At 43.9% G+C, this 19,055-nt stretch overlaps 1 protein-coding gene across 1 annotated transcript in view; it reads right to left on the bottom strand.

Moving 5' to 3' along the window:
• LDLRAD3 (low density lipoprotein receptor class A domain containing 3) overlaps positions 1–9,046 on the bottom strand; it is a 131,553-nt gene extending 122,507 nt beyond the window's left edge. Inside the window, exon 1 of the mRNA XM_072865283.1 lies at positions 8,952–9,046. The gene's annotated coding sequence lies outside the window, so the exon portion shown is untranslated. The remainder of the gene's footprint in view (positions 1–8,951) is intronic.
• Positions 9,047–19,055: the final 10,009 nt, after the last annotated feature.

The following is a 19,055-nucleotide window of genomic DNA, read 5'->3' as shown; positions in this document are numbered from 1 at the left end:
CAAGTCACTCTTGTCAACCCATGCTTTGACTCTTGATGGAACTACAGGACATCTACACCACAAAGATATTGCAAGGATAAATAAATAATTTCAGATTGCTCAGAATGTGGCTAAATTCTGATTGGCTACTAGTAATGCAGGGTACCAGCCAATGATCAGAACAAACAAGGAATATACTCTGAAAAAAAGATTATTTTCTTGAGTCTATTAGCTTCATGGTAAATTATGCTGGAGTAATGAAGAGCTGTGCTTGGCCTGTGGTCTTGGCAGGATCCATTACAAGAAAGCCACTTATTGTAGCTTTGAGCACTATGGCTAAGGGCTAGAAAGGGAAATTCTCTTCAGAGCAAAGCTTGTCAGAGAAGGCTCATTTATATTAGCACAATTACTACTAGCCAAAGTTTCTGGCGCTTCCTTCACTACCCTAAAAGATGTGGGATTTTGCTGCTGGATTTTAATTTCCAAATGCAGCTTCACCTTCTGCCCTATCTTGAAAGGAAATCATCAGTCCTCTAATTTACAAACATCCCAATCTCCTGACATCAAACAGCATTTAATAAAACTGCATGTGATGGCAGTGTCCACATGGCTCACATAGTTGCACTTTTCCACATGAAGGTTGCAGGTGGCTTCAGGGAAGCTGAAGTAAGGACAGATGTAATGGAAGTACTAAGGTGGTTGGGGATGCCCTGCGTGAGTACTGTCTTTTGTGGGTGCCAAATTAGGTGTCAGAGATACACAATCTTTGTCTCCATCCACATCATAGCTATATTCTGTCCTGCTTAGAAATGTTGTTGTGGCAAATCTGTGAATAAATCAGTGCTTTTTCAGCAAACTGTGTGTCCAAGTTTGGGTGTCTGATGACAGTAGAAGAAAAGGTGTAAGGATATCTGGCTTTGGCATAAAGTTCTCTCTCCATGCATTGTGCTGCCAAGGGGCAGGCATTTAACCTTTGTAATGCAAACCTGCCACCAGGATTGTGGGATTTAATCCCTTTTTGGTTACATATTCTTTTGAGATGCCCAGATGAAAGATAACCAATAACATAAAGGGTTTCCTACAAAAAAATTATCCAGATGTTTATTGAAACTAATCTCTGCCAATTATTAACCTAAAGAGTGCTCTTTTTAGGTTATTGTAGACAACAGAGTGTCTTCAACTCATATTGGCAGACCTGCTGGTTCTTACTCTGGGGGACAAAGGATTATTTGTAAGTACATTGCAGAGGATCTGCATCTCAAAGAGAACCTGACCTCTCTAGGAGGTACCAGTGCTCAGCATGCTGTAGCTGAAGCTCAGATTTTTCATTTCTCGTTTCTAACCAGCTCAGCGTACAACTCATATTTAATTTCGTAATCATTCTTATAAGCTAGAAGTTGATTTTTTAGGGAGTTCACACTGTTTTGAGATAAAAGAGCAAAATGCAATAATGTCTCTAGGTGCAATCTAAATTTGCTGGCTTCAACCTGGAAATAGTGCTCTGAAAAAAATTAATTCTAGTCATTTATTTGTGTCATGCCCAGAGACAGGATTGATGATGATGAAAAGTCAGGACTGTGTTAATTAAGGATAAAAATTTGTAATAATATATTGCAATATTTTGTATATGACTGAACTGCCATTTAGCAAGCCAGGGATTTTGGAGCTGTGCTTAGCAACAGTTTTTTGATGGATTCAAAATAAAAATAATCCCATTTTTAATATACTGCAGCAAAATTATATATCTAGATCCAAATACATTTATAAATTTGTCATCATCATTAACATCTATCAAGTTAAACAGGTATATTAGCATATCAGCCTATATCCATCTGTCCATTAGAATTAATCTCCATTATGGCTTTGCAATGTTTTGATCTTTAGCTCTGCATCAAGCTTGACGCTCTCCTGACTGTTGCAACATTATTCTCTTCAGAAAACAGAGTCGGAGATCAGTTTTCAAAGGAGGAGTCACAATAGGCATTCAGATTCCCTGATATCACTCGTATGCTTCTCTCATAACATCTTAACGTGTAAAGGGTTATTAAATGTATGCATTGATGTGGTCCTCATCACTATGCCAGTTCAAAACTTAAGAATTAAATCAAAAGTAAGACATCAATTACATGTCTGTAATTGCTCAGACATGTGCAATTACTTTGGCAGCCTTCTCAAAACAACAAATTGAACTACGATGGAGCTCAACGAGCGAGTGAGACAAGCCTCCCCAGTGCCCTGCAATACCGTGGGGTCCAGAGCCTGCAGTGACAGGAAGCACCTGGGCAAACTAATGCACATGTCCTTGAACTCCAGAAGTGCCAGGCTTGGATTTAGGCATCCGCTAAACTGGCATGGCCTGCCTCTGTGCTCTCAGGAGCTCACTCCTCACAGCTGCCTGGGGCAGGCAAATGGTTAATACTAGGACTGGTCTCCGCAGATGCGAGCTACTCTATATTCTGTGTGCAAAAAGGGTTTTAAAGAGCATCCAGAAAAAGTATGTTATGATGGACCCAATCTGGGATGTTCTGCTAGTAAAAATTAAGCTAGCTTAAGTGTTAAATCATCTTCCTCCTCTCCTGCCAGGCTGTGGGCTCAGCACTTTAGAAAATGCGCAGAAACTCCTTGCTCTACAATAGCCACTGGCTTTTCTGTCCTAGTGCTATGGAAAGGGAAGGCCTTGAAGCTCTGGCCCATTCATTTTCATTTTTTTCTTCACACAATCTGCAAAGACCCCCCTGCTGCGCAGCTCCCATTTAGTCTGACCTGCAGCTGTAATGGAATTCTCTGTTTGAGACTCAGAAACCAGAGATGGAAAAAGCCTGCAAGGTCAATTTGTCCATACCTTGGGCAACATGGGACTGTTCTCCATTGCACAGTAAATCTTTACATCCCCTGCCTAGGTCCCTCTTACTGACCCGCAGTGAAGGGGCTGCCACGCTGTGCTCCAGGAGACTACCCCACATTCTGAGAGTGTTTTTAGACCCTCATCCACTCTTTCTGGCTCATCACTGCTTGACTTCCTCTGTCTACCTCCTACCTACCCTTTGCTTGTGATTTTTGGAGTGGGGGGAGTGGGGGACAAAAATCCTTCTCCTCCTCTTTTTTGTGCCACAGAAATAACCCTGGGCTTCACAATCTCAGTCCTGTCCTGCCCTTCCTTAGCACAAATTGCATCAGTGGTGGTGCGCGATTGCTCTATCGTTAGCGCAATGGGATGCACTTGGTTTTGAGCTCTCCCCTACTGCCAAAGCCATGGTAGGAGGCTGTAATGCCATGGCAGTAGCAGCATGTCCTAGGGCATAGCCTGACAGCAGGGCAAGGGGCTTAGCTCATCACTCTGCCTACCATGACAGCAACTTGCGAGTATTACTGGCTGACATCGACATTTTCCCTGATAACACAAAAGGTACAGGATCCCACCCCTGAGTTGTATCACTCAGGTGGCACACAGCTGTTTTTCCTTCTCCCCATTTTGTTCTGAGCTATGTTAAATTTCAGCTGGAGCATTTTCAGAGCAGTTTTTCCACTCCCAGCCCCCCTCCCCCCCAACATACGTGGTTGCCCCAGTCTGTCTAGACAATTCCACACCCCCACATCCCTTGCTCAAGCCAAGCAAACTCCCAATTACAGCTACTCTGATACAAAGGGCAAAGTTCGAAATCAGAAATGCTGGTGGAAAGTTCTGATGCCTGTTTTACCTTTTAATCCTACTCTGTGGAGCGGCAGGGGGCTATACTAGCAGATTCAATTGCAAAATAAAAGCAATTTCAAAAATATTGCATCTTTTCCATTTTACATATTTATAAATGTACATATAAATTAGGCAGTTCTGTAGTTACAGTTCTCTAGCTACAAAGCCAGACAGAGTTCTTGTTTGCAAGCTCCTCACCCCCCACCCCTCATCTACTCAGGTCACAGCTTTATTGTACTTGACCTTCTGAGTACTTGTGTTTTCTGGAGGGACTCATTAGAAATCCATTGCATTTGCAGGGTTTTTTTTTTTAATTCAAAAAGTAACTTTGTTTCTTTGATATGAGTTTTATTCATTACCTAACATGTCAATATTTTCAGCTAATTATTTCAAAATAAGTAATCACAGACAGCATGTAGAACAGCAAGATGAGTATGTTGTCCCCAGGTCTTCCGATCACCTCCTGGACAATTGGCATATCAATACTTTCCATTAATGTAAGGGGCAGTGTGTGAAATTTCTAGGCTGCTTCCAGAATCTAAAGTAGATGAAGACAAGCAAACAGAGAGGATTATTTGTCAGTAAAGTAGATAATCAATAAATGAATGCCCAGATCAATACATATCCCCTAGTAGGACCACAGCAGTTTATCTGCAGCTGTCCCTTAAAGAGGTTCTGACAAATAAATAACAAAAGTTAAACTGATATGTCTGGATGATGAAAATTTGCTGTAATTTGCAGGAAAATGCCATAAAACTACCTTATGCATGTAAATCCCCAGCTAAAGGAAACTGTTACAGCACCTATGGTGTCTCTGCCACCTGAAGGTCTGAGAGTTTAACTCATGCCTCTGGTTTAACACCTATTTTAAAAGTAGAGTGCCTCTCTTTTGCTCCAGGTCATTAAAAAAACATGTCATGAAAGCCTCCTTTTATGTGTGTATGTGGGAATTTATTTTTTTTATATTTTCACAAAATATTTCGTGCTATCTCACACTGATGCCTTTGTATACAGGGTAGAGGAAATGTAACAAGAAGCAGGCAACTTGTTAAAAATACAAGGTGGAAGAGAATGGAGTAGCCATGATCCTAAAACCTTCATAGGAAAATAAGACCTAAGCTAAAGCTGAATTTTCTGAGTGCCAGATCTTAAATTAATTCTTTTGGAATTGAATCCTGAGGTCCTTAATCAGACACCTTTAAAAATGGTCTTGACTACAAAATGACTTTGTGATTAGGTAAGAGGTGAAGAAAGGAACCCATCTTCTCTCTTCTAAGCCTTCCTGAAATGCAAGGCAACAAGATGTCAGGAGAAGATAATCTACATGGTGTTTGCAGTTCCTAACTGGGAACCTGGCTGGTATTTGAAAAACTGTGAATTAAGTCATTTTGTGTTTGCTAACAAGGGTAAAATGAATGTTTGCTTACATTAAAATGTTTGCTTAAAATGTTGTATTTCTAAATGGTAATCTGGAGTTTGTCCAAAATTCAGTCTTTTCAATGACTAATGTTCCTCAAGCTGTTCAAGGATAAAGTCCTCCTAGAAAGCACTTCTAGGGTTCATCTGACTTTTTAAATGTCTGCTTCAGCATGAGCTAAATCCCCAGAAATGCCTATTTCTCTCCATCAAATGTGAAAGAAGCCCACAATGTCTGGCTCCAGTGGAAACAACTGTACTGGAAATGTCTGAAGCTAAGAGGAGATGAATCCCCCCCTGCAGTGTGACAGCTCATACACTTACAGTCAGACATCAGACTGGCTGTGCTTGAAGTGAAGTATATCCTCTTTATGGATCCAGAGCCAGCACCCTGTGAGCTGCAGCCCTCGTGGGGCAAGAAGGGGTACTCAAGCTGGGGCTCAGATCACTTCTTCCGTCCCTGAGGTGCAACCATCAGTAGTGAGTACTGAAGCAAGAAGTTTGCATCCTGGGAAGCACAGGAGGCTCAGTAGAAATTTATGACCCACACAGGAACTTGTCCAGGTTTCTCTAGTTTTCAGAAGTGAAGAACTCACTGGTTATTGCAAGGACCTCTTAATGACACGTCATTTTGCATGCATGGGGAAAAGGGAAAACTTAAGTGTTTGCAGCATTGTTGGTGTGGTGGCTCTGGCAGCACTGATTTGAGGAAAGCACATCTCCCATTTCCTTGCCACAACTTCTGAACACTTTGAGGCTTCCTAACTGAGAAATGTGCTGGCTAAACCATGCTTAATATGTAAGATCACAGCACAATCTTTTATGACCAAAGGTCATAAAAAAGGTCATATTTCTGGCAGGAGCCAGAAATACTGCATCTCTATTTCCTAGTGCCTAATAGAGGAAGAGGAGCAACTGTTGAATGAACCTGGCCCACCAGCTCAGTTGTCTCAGCTGGACTGCACACAGTATAGACATAGATATAGTATGGATTTAGATAAGGGATATGCTTTGCATATCTTTTTAGTATATGCTGTTTGTTTGTTTGTGATCAATGCAGGGAGCTGGAAGGGAATAAGATCCCAAGTTGTAACATGGAGTTGTTCTTATTTTACACAAGAGAACAATGGCATATTGAAACACTCACTTTGATGGTTTCCCTTGTCTGCAGGGAGTGCTCAGTAAAAGCTTTCTGCTACATCTGGATCGACATAACTGGGATTGTTGGTCCCAGATGAATTGAGCCAGGAAGTACGGCAGTACAGAGATGGTCCAGATAGGAAAGCAAATGTCACTGATAGGCAAGATCTAATTTCAGTGTTAGGCTAACGATGTAACTGATGCTGAGCCAGTAGGAAATTATTATGGCCCAGATTAGATTATTCATGCAATGTCAGAAGAGCGCTCTTCCACCCCTGCATGCATCCCTGTCCTTCCCTACCATGGTCCAGAGAGCAGCCAGTCCCTTGCCTCTCTTCCATCATGCTTTTGTTAATACAGGTATGTTAGAAAGCTGTATAAGCAATTACAAGCTCCATAATAATGTTATTTCAGCCACCTTCCCTCACCCTCTCCTGAAATCTCATTAAAGGAAAAAAAAAAGGAAAACCTGTCTGTATGGAAATCCAAAGTGACCTCTCTTATGCATGCATTGGTATTTGTTTCACCTGCCAGAAGCACAAAGGGCTTTTCAGGTCCAGAGGCTGCTGGGAGCATCAGCAGGACCAACAGCAAAATGAATGACTGTGCCACAAACCAGAATGGAAATTTGAACCCCAGCAGCTCCAGCCACATCTGAAACTCTCCAGCCAGCAGATCCCTTTGGCCTGGCATTGGCTGGCATGTCTCCCTCAGCAAAAAACTCTCCTTCTCTTTCTCTGTCCAACAAAAGGAGCAGGTTTGGGTTACAGTACAGGACAGCTTATGTCTGTGAAATGTTCTTTCCTGTCTCACTGACTAGGAGAGAAGCCATCTTTGCTCATACTCCAGCTGGAGTTAACAGAGCGCTGTACAAAGCCACACATCCACACATGGTGGGCCACCAAGGTGAAGCTCATGTTACACAAAGGGGTGGCAAGGTATTAGGTAAAGGACTATGCAGCTGACTTCAAGAGACAAAGTACAGCCTTCATGGATGTAGGGAAACACCATAGAATCACTAGTAGGGAAGCTATTTCTATCATGTAGGCTTACAGTCAAACCTCAGCACAAGCTGAGTTCAGGTAAAAGGTACCAGTTTAACAGCAGGTGTAGGAGCAGATATAGAAGAAAGCAGCAGTGATCCCTATTTCTTTGCATGTGGTTGCATAACAGCAGGGGTTGTGCAGAAAGTGAATGTCCTGCACAAGGGAAGGTTTGGGTTTCCCCACTCAGCAGCATGTACTCAGATCCCTGAGACCGCCCTGCTTGAACTCAGATGGATCTGAATTAGCTGTGGTGACACAAGTGTCTCACAGGTGTGAGTCAGAGTTGAACTGAAAACAAAAGATAGTTTTCACTGTCTTGGAATTTCATACGAAACCCGTGCAAATTTGGATCTGAAAACAAAATGTCCCCAAAGTCCAATGGATTAGTTTTTTAGAAGCTGGTGCTAATGCCCATAAAGTAGCTTCATTACTGTTTGTATTACACTTACAGTTTTGCATGAGATGTTGCACAAATACTTAGCACGGGTTGTCCTGCACTTACATGGCCACTGGGTTGATTGATTTGGGTTATTTGGTAAAGGCTAAGTGTTTATTTATTTAGTGTATTGTTAGAAGCCTCTTAAGGTTGACTAGAGCACTGTATAGGCATTCCTTTGGGTTAGCTTGTAAAAATTTAGTGATATAAACAGGGAGTGCTCCCCTAAACAGCAGACGCTAGGGCAGAAGTCAGGCCCTAGCAGAGCTGTTTGAAATGCTGGTGGCTGGACTTGCTGGGATGGCATGAAAATGGGATTTATCTTTATTAAACCTCTTTTCAAAGATTTATTTTTGAGTCAGTCAATTCTTTCCAAGTTTGACCTTGTTAATGGCTAAATTGCAACTAGCACTGAGATGTAGCGAGTCAGATTAAGCTGGCCTGAAACCAGCTGAGAGGTGTAATTTAAAAGATAGCTGTCTGAACTCTAATTTCTCCACAAGACAAAAGCTCCAGCTTAGGAACATATTTAAGTATAAGTTTCTGTCCTGTACAGTCAGTCAGGATGGTAAAGCATAGAAAATGGATGAGTAAAGAAAAATAGGATCGGGAGAATCCTATGGCAAGCAGAGTTGGAGACTCTAAAAGAGCAAAACAAGTTGTAAAAGTATTTTTTTCAAGAGTGAGAGGGATCCTAGCAATAGCATGAGTCCATCATGACAAGTTTTCTGTCTTCATCACTAAGGCAGGAGGACATAATTTTTTTCTGTTCTGTACAGAGAACGAATGAGTTAATGAATTGATACCACATCAAGTCTGTTAAGATACTTTAAAGCAAATGGTAAGTAAACAGGCAGCTAGGCAACAGGAATGCTAAGAAGAAGCTATTAACGTCAGGCAATCTAAATCACCAGGTCAAGACAGCTTCTGTCCAGCATGTTATTACAGACTGTTACCTTGCATCAATCCTGTCACAAATAAAAGATAAAGAGTTAAACCAATGCTTAGGCTCTGCCCTATTGTTCTGAAGCAGGAGCTAGCGTTTCCAAATAATCCATACCAGGGATGTATGGCCTAAATGCAAAGACTTACCAAAAGCACTTAAGAGCTTCCAAGAAATCCTTCCAGGAGAGGGATACTCTCAAAAGATTGCAACACTACATTAACAAAATTATTTCCTGCAGCATGTAGGATTGAACAAACTTCTTCTGCTATGATACTGCTTTTTGCCCTTAACTCTTACCTCCTCCGCCTCCTTCTTGGTAGCGATATCAGGGAATTCTTCATGGCATCTGTGATTCATATTTAACAGTCTGTCTTCATGAGTGTCATTGTAGGGAATCACTGAGGACTACCCCTACAGGAAACATCAGAGAAATGCAAAAGCAGGCATCTGGAAAAAAAACAAGAAGGCTATTAAAAATAGAGAACACATCTTTGAATTTAACCTGCTTCCAGAAGAGAGAATGGGGACTTACAGCAGGAATGGGAAAATAATTTCACACTGTAGGACTAGCCCAGAAAGTCTTTGCCTTGGCAGAGTACTGGTGTGCTGGCATCCATTCCCAGCATGAGTTATATTAGTTGACCGACAGGATATCCTATTCCATTAATTTTCCCTTTTGTAAGCCAACAGCTAATCCTAGCATTTCTTTGCGATTGTTTCCCCTCTATTCTTCACCAGTTTGGATGATAGTTTCCCAATGCACTAACCCTGTGCTCAGTCTGAGGAAGACCTCACCCACGACTGTGACCTCTGTACAACGCTGCTATAATAAATGTGTTGGCAAGTCCGGTGCAGCGTCTGGCTGTTTGCTTAGGTGATGAGACTACCTCTCTGCTTTTGGGGAGGCAGACAGCTGCCTTCCCACTGCAGCTGGGTGATGTTCAGTGTGAGGTCTCAGATGGCCAAAGCCTACAAACATGGCAGAGACCGGTCCCTCCCTGGGGAAGGAAATGGACCACCGGGCACAAGCTCTGGGAAGCCCCCAGGCTCTAGTTTTGCTAGCCTGGGCTAGGTACCTGCCTCTAGTACCCGTTCAGGGCTTCCTCCCCTAGAGCTGGACAACCAAAGGGGAGCAAAGCAGGGAAACCTGGGCTTGTGCCTGTTGGTAGCTTGCCAGGGCTTCATGTCACACTGGGGGGCCATCAGGTTGGACTTGTCCTGCTTTGACCTGGGTTTCACAGATAAGAGGCTCCATCCCAGGCTGCCCCATCCATGCCATGGTTGGCAGTGCCAAGCAGCCTGGCACGTGTTAGCTGGATGCAGTACTGTGCTTATATATTAAAAATGCCATAACATGGGGTGCCTGCTTCCAAGCAAAACAGCCTCGTGGCCCCCTGCCTGCCCCTGGCACTGCTGGCGCCCACTAATAACATGTCACAGGAGCAATGAAGTGCTCCCATCCACGTCTGGGCCATCTAAGGCTTCATATTCCAAGGTGGCATACCCAGGGGAGAGGGGAAGGGCAGATGGAGGGGAAGCAGGGACCAGGGTGGCCCCCCAGGTCCTGCTGGGCCCCATGGTGGCGTCACCCCAGGCAGTGGGCAGGGAGGAGAAGCCAGTGGCAGGCACCAGGCCTGCCTGCACTTCATCTCACAGGACTTAATACCCTTGTCAACTTGACATGTCTGCATACAAAATACTGCTGGTCCTCCTGTAACAGGCATTATATTATTATAAGCATTTATCTAAGGCACCCAGGACCTAGACACCGCAATTAGAAACCGTTAAAGTCAGGCAAGTGATTAGTAGTTCTCTGACTTGGCTTACGTGCCTTGTTCATCTCCATTCAAAACAATTTACTTTGCTGACAGTCATATAATTTTCTGCTAGGTAATCCTGAACATGTGAGTGTTTGGCCATGAAATCTTTCCCAAAATTACCAGAAGCTGAAGGTTGAGTTACTGTCTTCCAGGAGAGCGTTTTCCCTGGCCTGCCACTGCCGAGCTTAGTGTTTCAACCCTCTCCCATGCCATCCTGTGCCTGCACACCCATGCAGCTTTTTGTGTAGCTCCTAAAGCTCTGCTAATTAATCCAGTCAATGAGAAGAATTTATATTATACTGCTAATTTCAGGCATTTTTATTCTGTATGTGTTTTGTTTTGACTCACAGATGCATGTTTATTTGACAGGCCTCATTCTTGAGCAGGAATTTAGGATTCTTTTATGTGAACTGAAACGTGCAAAGTTATACATGAGAAGACGGGGTGATAGTGATCTGGATTGCCCGAGCCCAGCCTCCTGCACAAGCATCAGTCATTTTCAATGTCAGACTGAGGATTTTACATTTGTTTTGACTACATTAGGAGAACAATGTCTCCTTATCCCAGTACTCTACTAATAAAAATAAATGCCCATAACAGGGAGGAAAAATATTGTTCTTGATTTCATATCCCATCCAAGGTAATTATTTTCTTTTCATCTTAATGCTCTTGTTTCTTTGTATCTCCTTTCTTTTTTCCTATTAGCCTTTTCCAGTAAACAATAGCGGGCTTGCAAGGTTAGCAGAGATTTTTTTTTTTTTTTACTTTATGAAGTAAATCAGCACATTAACTTAGCAGAAATGTATGTATCTGTAGCTGCTCAGAACACCGCACCAACAGCAGGCAACCCAGCACGCTCCCCAGCAAAGGCACTGCCCTCCAGCGCCAAGGGAGATGCTCCAAAACACTATGCAGAAGATCAGAACAATTGTAACAGTCTTTTTGGCCTTAAAACACACAAAGCTTCAAGTGAGGGAAACGATCCTTTTGCAGCAGAAAGGCTGTCATCACCTAACACAGCTCACACCATTAGAAAACAACCTAACTCAGAGTACTTGGATTATTACATAACTAATACTTCCACTTTTAAAAGATCTGGCCAAAAACTACCCCAAAAAACATGTTAAAATATAGTTAGAATATCAAATACATTTATAGAGCTGTGTTTGCTTTTTCTCTCTCTCATCACACTGTCCTGTTTTTCTCTCATGTGGTCAGTTTATAATCTGGTGGTTGCGTCAGGTGTGTATCAAAGCCACCCCTGCCCTGCGGACATGCTTCTGGGGGATGAGCTGGGGCCCTGCAGAGATCTACAGGGAATGACCACAGAAAAGTTGTTGCGTCCACACCAAACTACACGTTTGGAGAGGACAGTCATCCCTCCAGCCAGAGGAAAGCAATCATAATAGCTAAATTATGGGACTTAAAAGCTTTCCCTGCATTGTAAATCCTGAGCACAGCAGCTGCCAGGTATTGTCCTGTGAGCAAAACTAATCAGTCTCATTTAATCACGTCACACTTCATTTGTGCCACAAGTGTCAGGAAGCTGGTCAAAACAAGGTTAACGGGCTACAGTGCGTCACAGGCCGATAATCAGATTAAGCAGGCAGTTGCCCAGTTACTGGCCATGATTATATTCACTTTACGATATTGCTTTTAACTATTTGTGACTGGATTGCCAATCTAGTATTAGAGGCAGGAAGGACAAGGCTAAGAACCCAGGGGAAATTAGTTATTGCTAGAGATTAAATGGGGCTCCTGCAAGGTGCAAAATAAAAACTGACAAGAAAGATATAGAGGAATTTACATTTCCACATACTCTGTTTTTTAATATTGTGAGGAGCCATTAGTATGGGCACAATCATTTTTAAACTCTCTTTATACACACATATATTTACCTCAGCAGCAACCCATTAAGTAATCTATTAAAAATAAAACTGGGCAAAATGAATGGGGTCTTTTCCTAGTATTTTATAGGTCATAATAAAACAGGACCTTTCCTTCGACACTTTCTTAATTATTCAACTTGAAATGCATTTTTCATAGCTCTCGGATTTCATTGCTTCAGCAGCAGCTCAGTGGGGACAGAGCATAAACTGGATGGTCTCAGTGCGGCTCCAGATCAGGTTACAAGTCTGTGGGGTCCTACAGACTAAGTACGCAAAGAGAGTGACGTCATTTACAGGTCAGCAAGTGCTAATGTCCCTGGCTGCATGGCATCAGCCTAACTGCTGGGACTTGATGTAGAGTTGCTATGGGAAATAGCAATGTAGGAAATACAAAGATTAAAAAAACTCAGTGTTTTAAAACCTGTGCAATAAATAAAGATACAAACTTTCCTCCTCACCCTCCCTTCAGTTTTTAAGGGGAAAGCCTGTGAGAAGCTGCAGGACTTTGCTGAAGACAGTGGGGCGAGCGTGGCAGGAGGGATCCGGTGTGGCTGTGCCCCTCTCACAACTTGCCTCCTGGCAGCGGTCAGAGCAGCCGCTGTGCTCCTCCCTTGCTTTCATCCTTACGCGGATGAAACAGAGAGGCACAACAGTCAGAGCTAGCCACCCACCTTACATCATGAAGTACTTCCCTTTTGCCAAAATGTTAATTTAAAGGAGAGTAAAAATGGTCCCAAGTTTGCACAGAAATATATAATTAATGAAAAGGTGTCAGATAATTAAATTGTTTTATTATTTTGGGAGCCTGACCTTTTCTACACTGAGATTCATGTTCTCTGGCTTGGCATGTGTTCCTGTGTAAAGTTAGACATCCATTTCTCTCTGTGACTCAGTTTTACTGTCTGTAAAGAGTATTTGATCCTATTATGATATGAAGCCTTACTAGGCAAACAATCAAAGCAACTCTGAGATTCCTGAACAAAGCCCTGATTTTCCTTCAAGTGCAGCTTTATCAACACCTAGAGCTCCTCCAGTTCAGGGTCTCTGCCTCATGAAATTGAAGCATTTAACACAAACAGGAAGAAGTATTCCTCTATGCACTTTGCTCAGCCAGTGGAACACAGACACAGAACAAAGGACAGAGCCAAGCTAAGCACCATGCTGAAATGCTTGGAGATACCGGCAGTGTGGGCTTTGCACCCTGTGCCCTGGCCAACAAGTGGCAGGTTTGCGGTCAGCCTTGTCCAAGGTGGAAGCTATTAAACTGGTGAGGCAAAAAACACCACCAGAAATTATCTTAAGAGCAGAAGAATCGAGGAACCTCCTGAAGCCAGGCTTATTTGAAGCAGCCGCAGCTGCTGGAGCATACACTCCTGGGTGAAGTCAGGCCATAGGCACTTTGCATTTCGAGGCTGTCAGCACATCCTTCGCTGTCAGATCCCCTCAGCTCTCCATCTGGCATGCACCTGTGTCTTGCTCCTGGCTCTTGGCAGCACAGATGCCTGAATACAGAAGAAGCCTTTCCTTTAGTGGGTTCAGAGAGGATGACATTGATTTCTCCCCTGACTTCCCAGTCAGAGCACCCCTTAATCCACTTCAGGCAAAATGACTTGGATTAGTTTAAACAATGTAAGTAGATGCTGTGAGTTATTCTGGTTGGTTTTGCCTGGAGCAGGACCAGGAGTGCTCACACAAACCAGTTTGCCAGAAGAGCTGATGAACGGTGGCTATAGCAGGAGGAGGAGGTACCACCTCCAGCTGGCACAGCTGGATTGGGGACAGGACTTGTGGCCACGGCCTTCTGCCTGGCAGGTGAAAACTTGCTTCTTTTCTCTTTCTAATACAGAAGGTAGGTTTTATCCCTGGAGGTGTATGGGAGAGGCCCAGTAAATCTGCACAGTGAAGCACAGTCTCAGTGCAATGGTTGTTTTAATGTGGAGCTGGAGCAAAAGGAAATACAGCTGAATGAGAGACACTCCCTGAGATTCAGTGTTGGCTAGGGAGGGTGGCACATGCCTGTGGGCATTGTCTAGGGAGAAAGCCAATAATGGGAAAGCTTGCAAAATCCAAACTTAATCTCTTGCGCTGCAGAGTACTAATCCTCACACTTGACATTAATCTTTTCAATGAAGATATAACACCCTTATCTTCCATGTTGCTCATTAAGCCAGAAAGTAGGGCCTATGGTCTTTATAGGCTGGATGTGGAGCTGCAGAAATCCTCACACTGACATTGTCTTTCCGCTGGCTCTTCTTAAGATTTCAATGTGGACATGGCTCTCTTTGATGACAGCCGCCTTTGCTCTTTTTTAAGAAACATACCCACGTGTAGTCCTGATACAGCCCCTTCTCTTGAAATAAGAACCACGTATAGTCCTGATACAGCCCCTTCTCTTGGCCCAGCAAGGAAAAGGCCATTGGCAAGTAAGACTGTAACAACCTGCCACCCATGGCACCCCACTGGAAGATCTCCAGACTTGGAGCTGGCTGGCAGCGGGTATGGCTCTGGTCTCTTCCGTGGTCTTGTATGCAGCAATGCCTGGAGGGTCCTTGTAGTTTGGGTTTGCTGTCACAAAATTGGTACTTATGTTGGAAATGATGGCAGCCTGATTAGCCTGGAGACAAAAGCCTTGTTCTCCTCACTGGAGCAGTGGCCATACAGCTTGCCCTACATGCAGCGCTCGAGCCAAAGCCCACTGAATTTTCCAGTCTTCTGGACCAGGCCTGTAAGTTCACCCGCCTCTACCTCTTTCTGATCCATAGGCCTTCCTGGAGATTTTTGATTTCTCCCTTCCCCCCCTCCTACTTCTGTTTTTGTTGTTCTTACTTTTGTTTCTTTAAAGAGAGAGGCTCTAACTGAATATAACACATTGCACAAGCCCTTGCATTAACCAGGGCCTTGAGGCAGGGATGTTTAGATGCTCACCCAGAATTGCCATAAGCTGCAAGATAATATATTGGCTTCTATGGAATCAGGAAATGTTGAACTTCACTGTCTGAGAGAAAACCCAAAGGGTGTAATCCTTCATTCATCAGCAGCCATGCTGTGGCAGAGCAGCCCAGCCTGTCCAGAGTCTAAAAGCAAACTGTGAAAAAAATCTGTATGTATATGTTTTAATATGCATTAATTGCAACTAGAATTAGACCTTCTTGGACTGCCAAAACTATAAACACAGTCAAAATCTTCAGGGTTTCCAGATAACTCTAGGATTTGTGAATAACAGAGAAATGGGCAGTAGGAAGGGAAGTAATCAAAGCTTCTATATATCATATTGATTAAAACAGAAGGACTGCCCTTCAAGGAGGAACTTTGCATCAGGAGGTAGATATATTGGCTGCTCTCGTAAGCTACTTCCAGCTCTGCCAGTGGCGATTCAGGACATATGACTATGTTGTCATAGATAAAAACAAATCTGCATTTTTAGCCTCTCTACAGTAAAGAAATAGCCCAGGAAGGATACATGTCAACCCCTGGGAACAGAAGACAAAAGCAAATAATGAACAGAATACTGCACAAATGGAAAGCATTTTGACAACGAATCCTTTGAAGTCAAATGATTTTTTTGTTTGTTTTCATAGAAAAGAAAAATACACCTCTGGCAGCCTAGAAAAAGGTCACACAACACTGTAAGAGTCACACACAGCCCTGTAAGAGTCCAATTTCAAAGACCCAAATGAGGCACTGTGTGGATTTCACCTACTGACTGTTGCTCTTCTGTTGGCAGGAATTCCAGCTGTGCGTGGGTTGCTGCTTCACTACACAGGATGCAGGAGCAGGAGTGAAGTATGACAAGTTGACACCACTATTTCCGTTGAGCAACAGATGCCCACATTTGACATCGCTTGGATCTCTCACTTAAACAGTGAGAGCAAATAGGCCTATTTAAAGTTTGTACATGTTGCCCTTCGGCTATACACAAACACTCAGAAAGCACAATTAAAGCAAGAAGAAAACAAAATGGTTTTATCCTTTGTAGCCCAAGCACAGCACACCTGTGCAGTGGGGCAAGAAGCAGAGGAGGAGGAACAAAGAACAGCTTGTACGGGGCCGACATAGATGAGAGATGCTCTGCTTTTTCCAGAGCCACTTCTCACCAGTATAAGAACCCGGAGCCTGAGCAGATCCTAGCAGACTCCAAAATGGCAAAAGTTTGTCCCATGTATTTCATGGAAACAGAATTTTCTTCCAAGATATTTTCTAGCTGATTTTCTATAGAACAGAAAGAAAAGCCCTTTTCTTGGTGAGGGGATTACTTTGCCTCTCAAGAGCTTGTTTGTTGGCAGTGCTGCTCAGCTCGCAGCATGTCAGCGTCTTATCCATCGATACTTGGGTAGCACTTGGGGGCCAAGCGAGCTGCCAGGGTCACACAGGAAGGCTGCAGCCGAGTCCGAAAGGAGATTTTGCTCAAATAAACCCTAGGCAGGTGGCCACTCCAGCTGTTTTCTTCCCTCATCACAGGAACGGCAGCAGTGTGTGCGCAGGGAGGCCACCACAGTAGGTTTCCCCCAAAAGTTAGATGAAGTTGAGTGCGTGTTGTAATCCATAATGCAATTGTGCCTTTAATACTGCCTTAAACACGTGTTGGAAATAACCCCCAGGAAGATGAGAGAGTTACCTTCCTGGTGCCGGCCATCTGTCCATCAGGCTGAGGACCTTCCTCACCCCACCATTCTCTTGATACCTGCCCCTGCAGAAGGCCAGAGCCTGGGTAAGCTCCTGCCTGGTGTGCAGCGTACATGCTGCTGGAAAAAGCTGGCTTCCTTCTCACAACGGAGGAAATGCCCTGTATCCACCTCAGGAGGCAGGCATCATCAGCTTATAAATGTGTCCTGAAATCGGTTGTATCTTCAGGCAAGAAATGTAAATGCAGTGATCATACACAGGTAGAGAAAGATACTGCATTAGCCCCAATACCTGATTACAAGAAGCAGCGCTCGAAGATTGTTTCTTCCCCCCTGTTACTTTCTTAGTCCCTCTCTCATGGAAGGATGATCCCTCAGCCACACTAATTACCCAAATAACATTCACACATTTGCTCCCCACAAGCAGAGCCTCTTTTTTGGGTGGAAAAAGACACTGAGGAAAATGGTATTACTGCAGGCAGTTGGGCAGGGGTTGGCAATTGGGCAGGGATGCAAGATGCACCTAAACCAAATCTTTAACTTCATTTTTGAAGCTCCCTTGGCTGGAGATGTCCCTTGTCTCTGGCAAGCTTTTCCCAGCATGCATGCAGCCACCAAGGGCAGGAGCAGCTGGGGACATGCCCATCTCTTGTTGCATAGTCCATCCTCAGGAAATGCTGGGTGGGCACACCAACATGGCTGTGCTTTCTGGGCCAGCACAACTTTTAAAATCTCCACTCCTATGACTTTCTACCTCATATTCTTGACTGGTTAGCCTGTAAACCTGAAGGCACATTTTGCAAATCCTTATGAATACCTTTGACCAACCCACTTTGGCCCAAGTGGACTAAGTGATATTTTATGGGAGATTTATCTAACAGCTGATCATCTTTCAAATGCTGATAGTGACAAAGGCTTCCCTGGGGATCTTTTCTAACATGCCATCACCTCACTCTTCTTTTTAACAGGACTACTTCCAAAGGCTGCGGTGCTCTGGTTATGTGCCCTCTGCAAAAATGGTGAGGAGAAATTTATGGTCCTCCTATTTGGAAGCAAAAGTGTCAAAACAGGTTAAAAACCTACAGCCAGGCTGCGATTTTAGTGAGACAAATGGAAACGCTGAGGGACTCATATAAGGAATAGGCAACTGCTACCATGTCACTGGAAATGAGAATCCAGCCCAAAACTGGGAAAGACAGGGCCAGATGGCACACCATGCCAGTTTGCTAGCTTGCACTATGGCTTCTCTGCCTTCTGCAAGCCTCAGCAGCCACGTGGAGTTGTGAGCTGCACTATATGAGCCCTGCAGATTTCAGCACAGCCTTTGTTTAAACTGCCTTCAGCTGTTAATTTTGAGAGGTCCCAAACACCCAGACCTCTATTTAAAGCCACTGAGCACCATGGCTACAGTGCACCTAGGGACACAGGACCCCCCAAAAGTGACTGTTCACCCATGGAAAGCCTCAGCTGTGTGCCCAAGCAGCCACAGTCGGGGAGATGGCAGCACTCACCCACTGTGCTGGAAAGTCACTCTCCTTGACCTGGGCATAATTGGTGACAAGGGGGACCCAAACAATGGGAATTGGGGCTATAACCAATTTACTGTCTATAACAAGCTGTTGTCCAGTAGCAAAGACTTTGGATCACTACTAGTTTTCAGTTGTCTTTGAGGCAGTGACCTAAGAGATAAAGTCTCCAGCATGTTCTCAAACTCCTTGAAAACAGCAGTTTCCTGAAAATGTCTTGTTGCACTGCCTTTGGTGCAGTATTACCTTTTTTTTGTTTCTTTTATTTAGTTTTGTTGCTATGCCTTTGACCCTTGAGTCTGCTGCCCTGCGGTCAGTGGGGACCTGGCTTTTTCATGTTTTCACAGCAGTGACTCAGGGATGACAAATGCTGGAAACAAATGATGGATCAACCCACCCTTTCACTGCCCAGACCCTGAACTTTGAAGAGCCCCAGGAAGGCGCTGGCAGCCAGGGCAGCACTCGGCAGCACCACGGGCCATGAGAGGGACATACAGTGGCACCCGGTAGAGTGCTCAGGATCCCCACAAAGCAGCGCAGGATT

This window comes from Ciconia boyciana, chromosome 6, assembly GCF_034638445.1.
Source record: "Ciconia boyciana chromosome 6, ASM3463844v1, whole genome shotgun sequence".
NCBI lineage: Eukaryota > Metazoa > Chordata > Aves > Ciconiiformes > Ciconiidae > Ciconia > Ciconia boyciana.
This window is presented reverse-complemented; position numbering and strand designations above follow the sequence as displayed.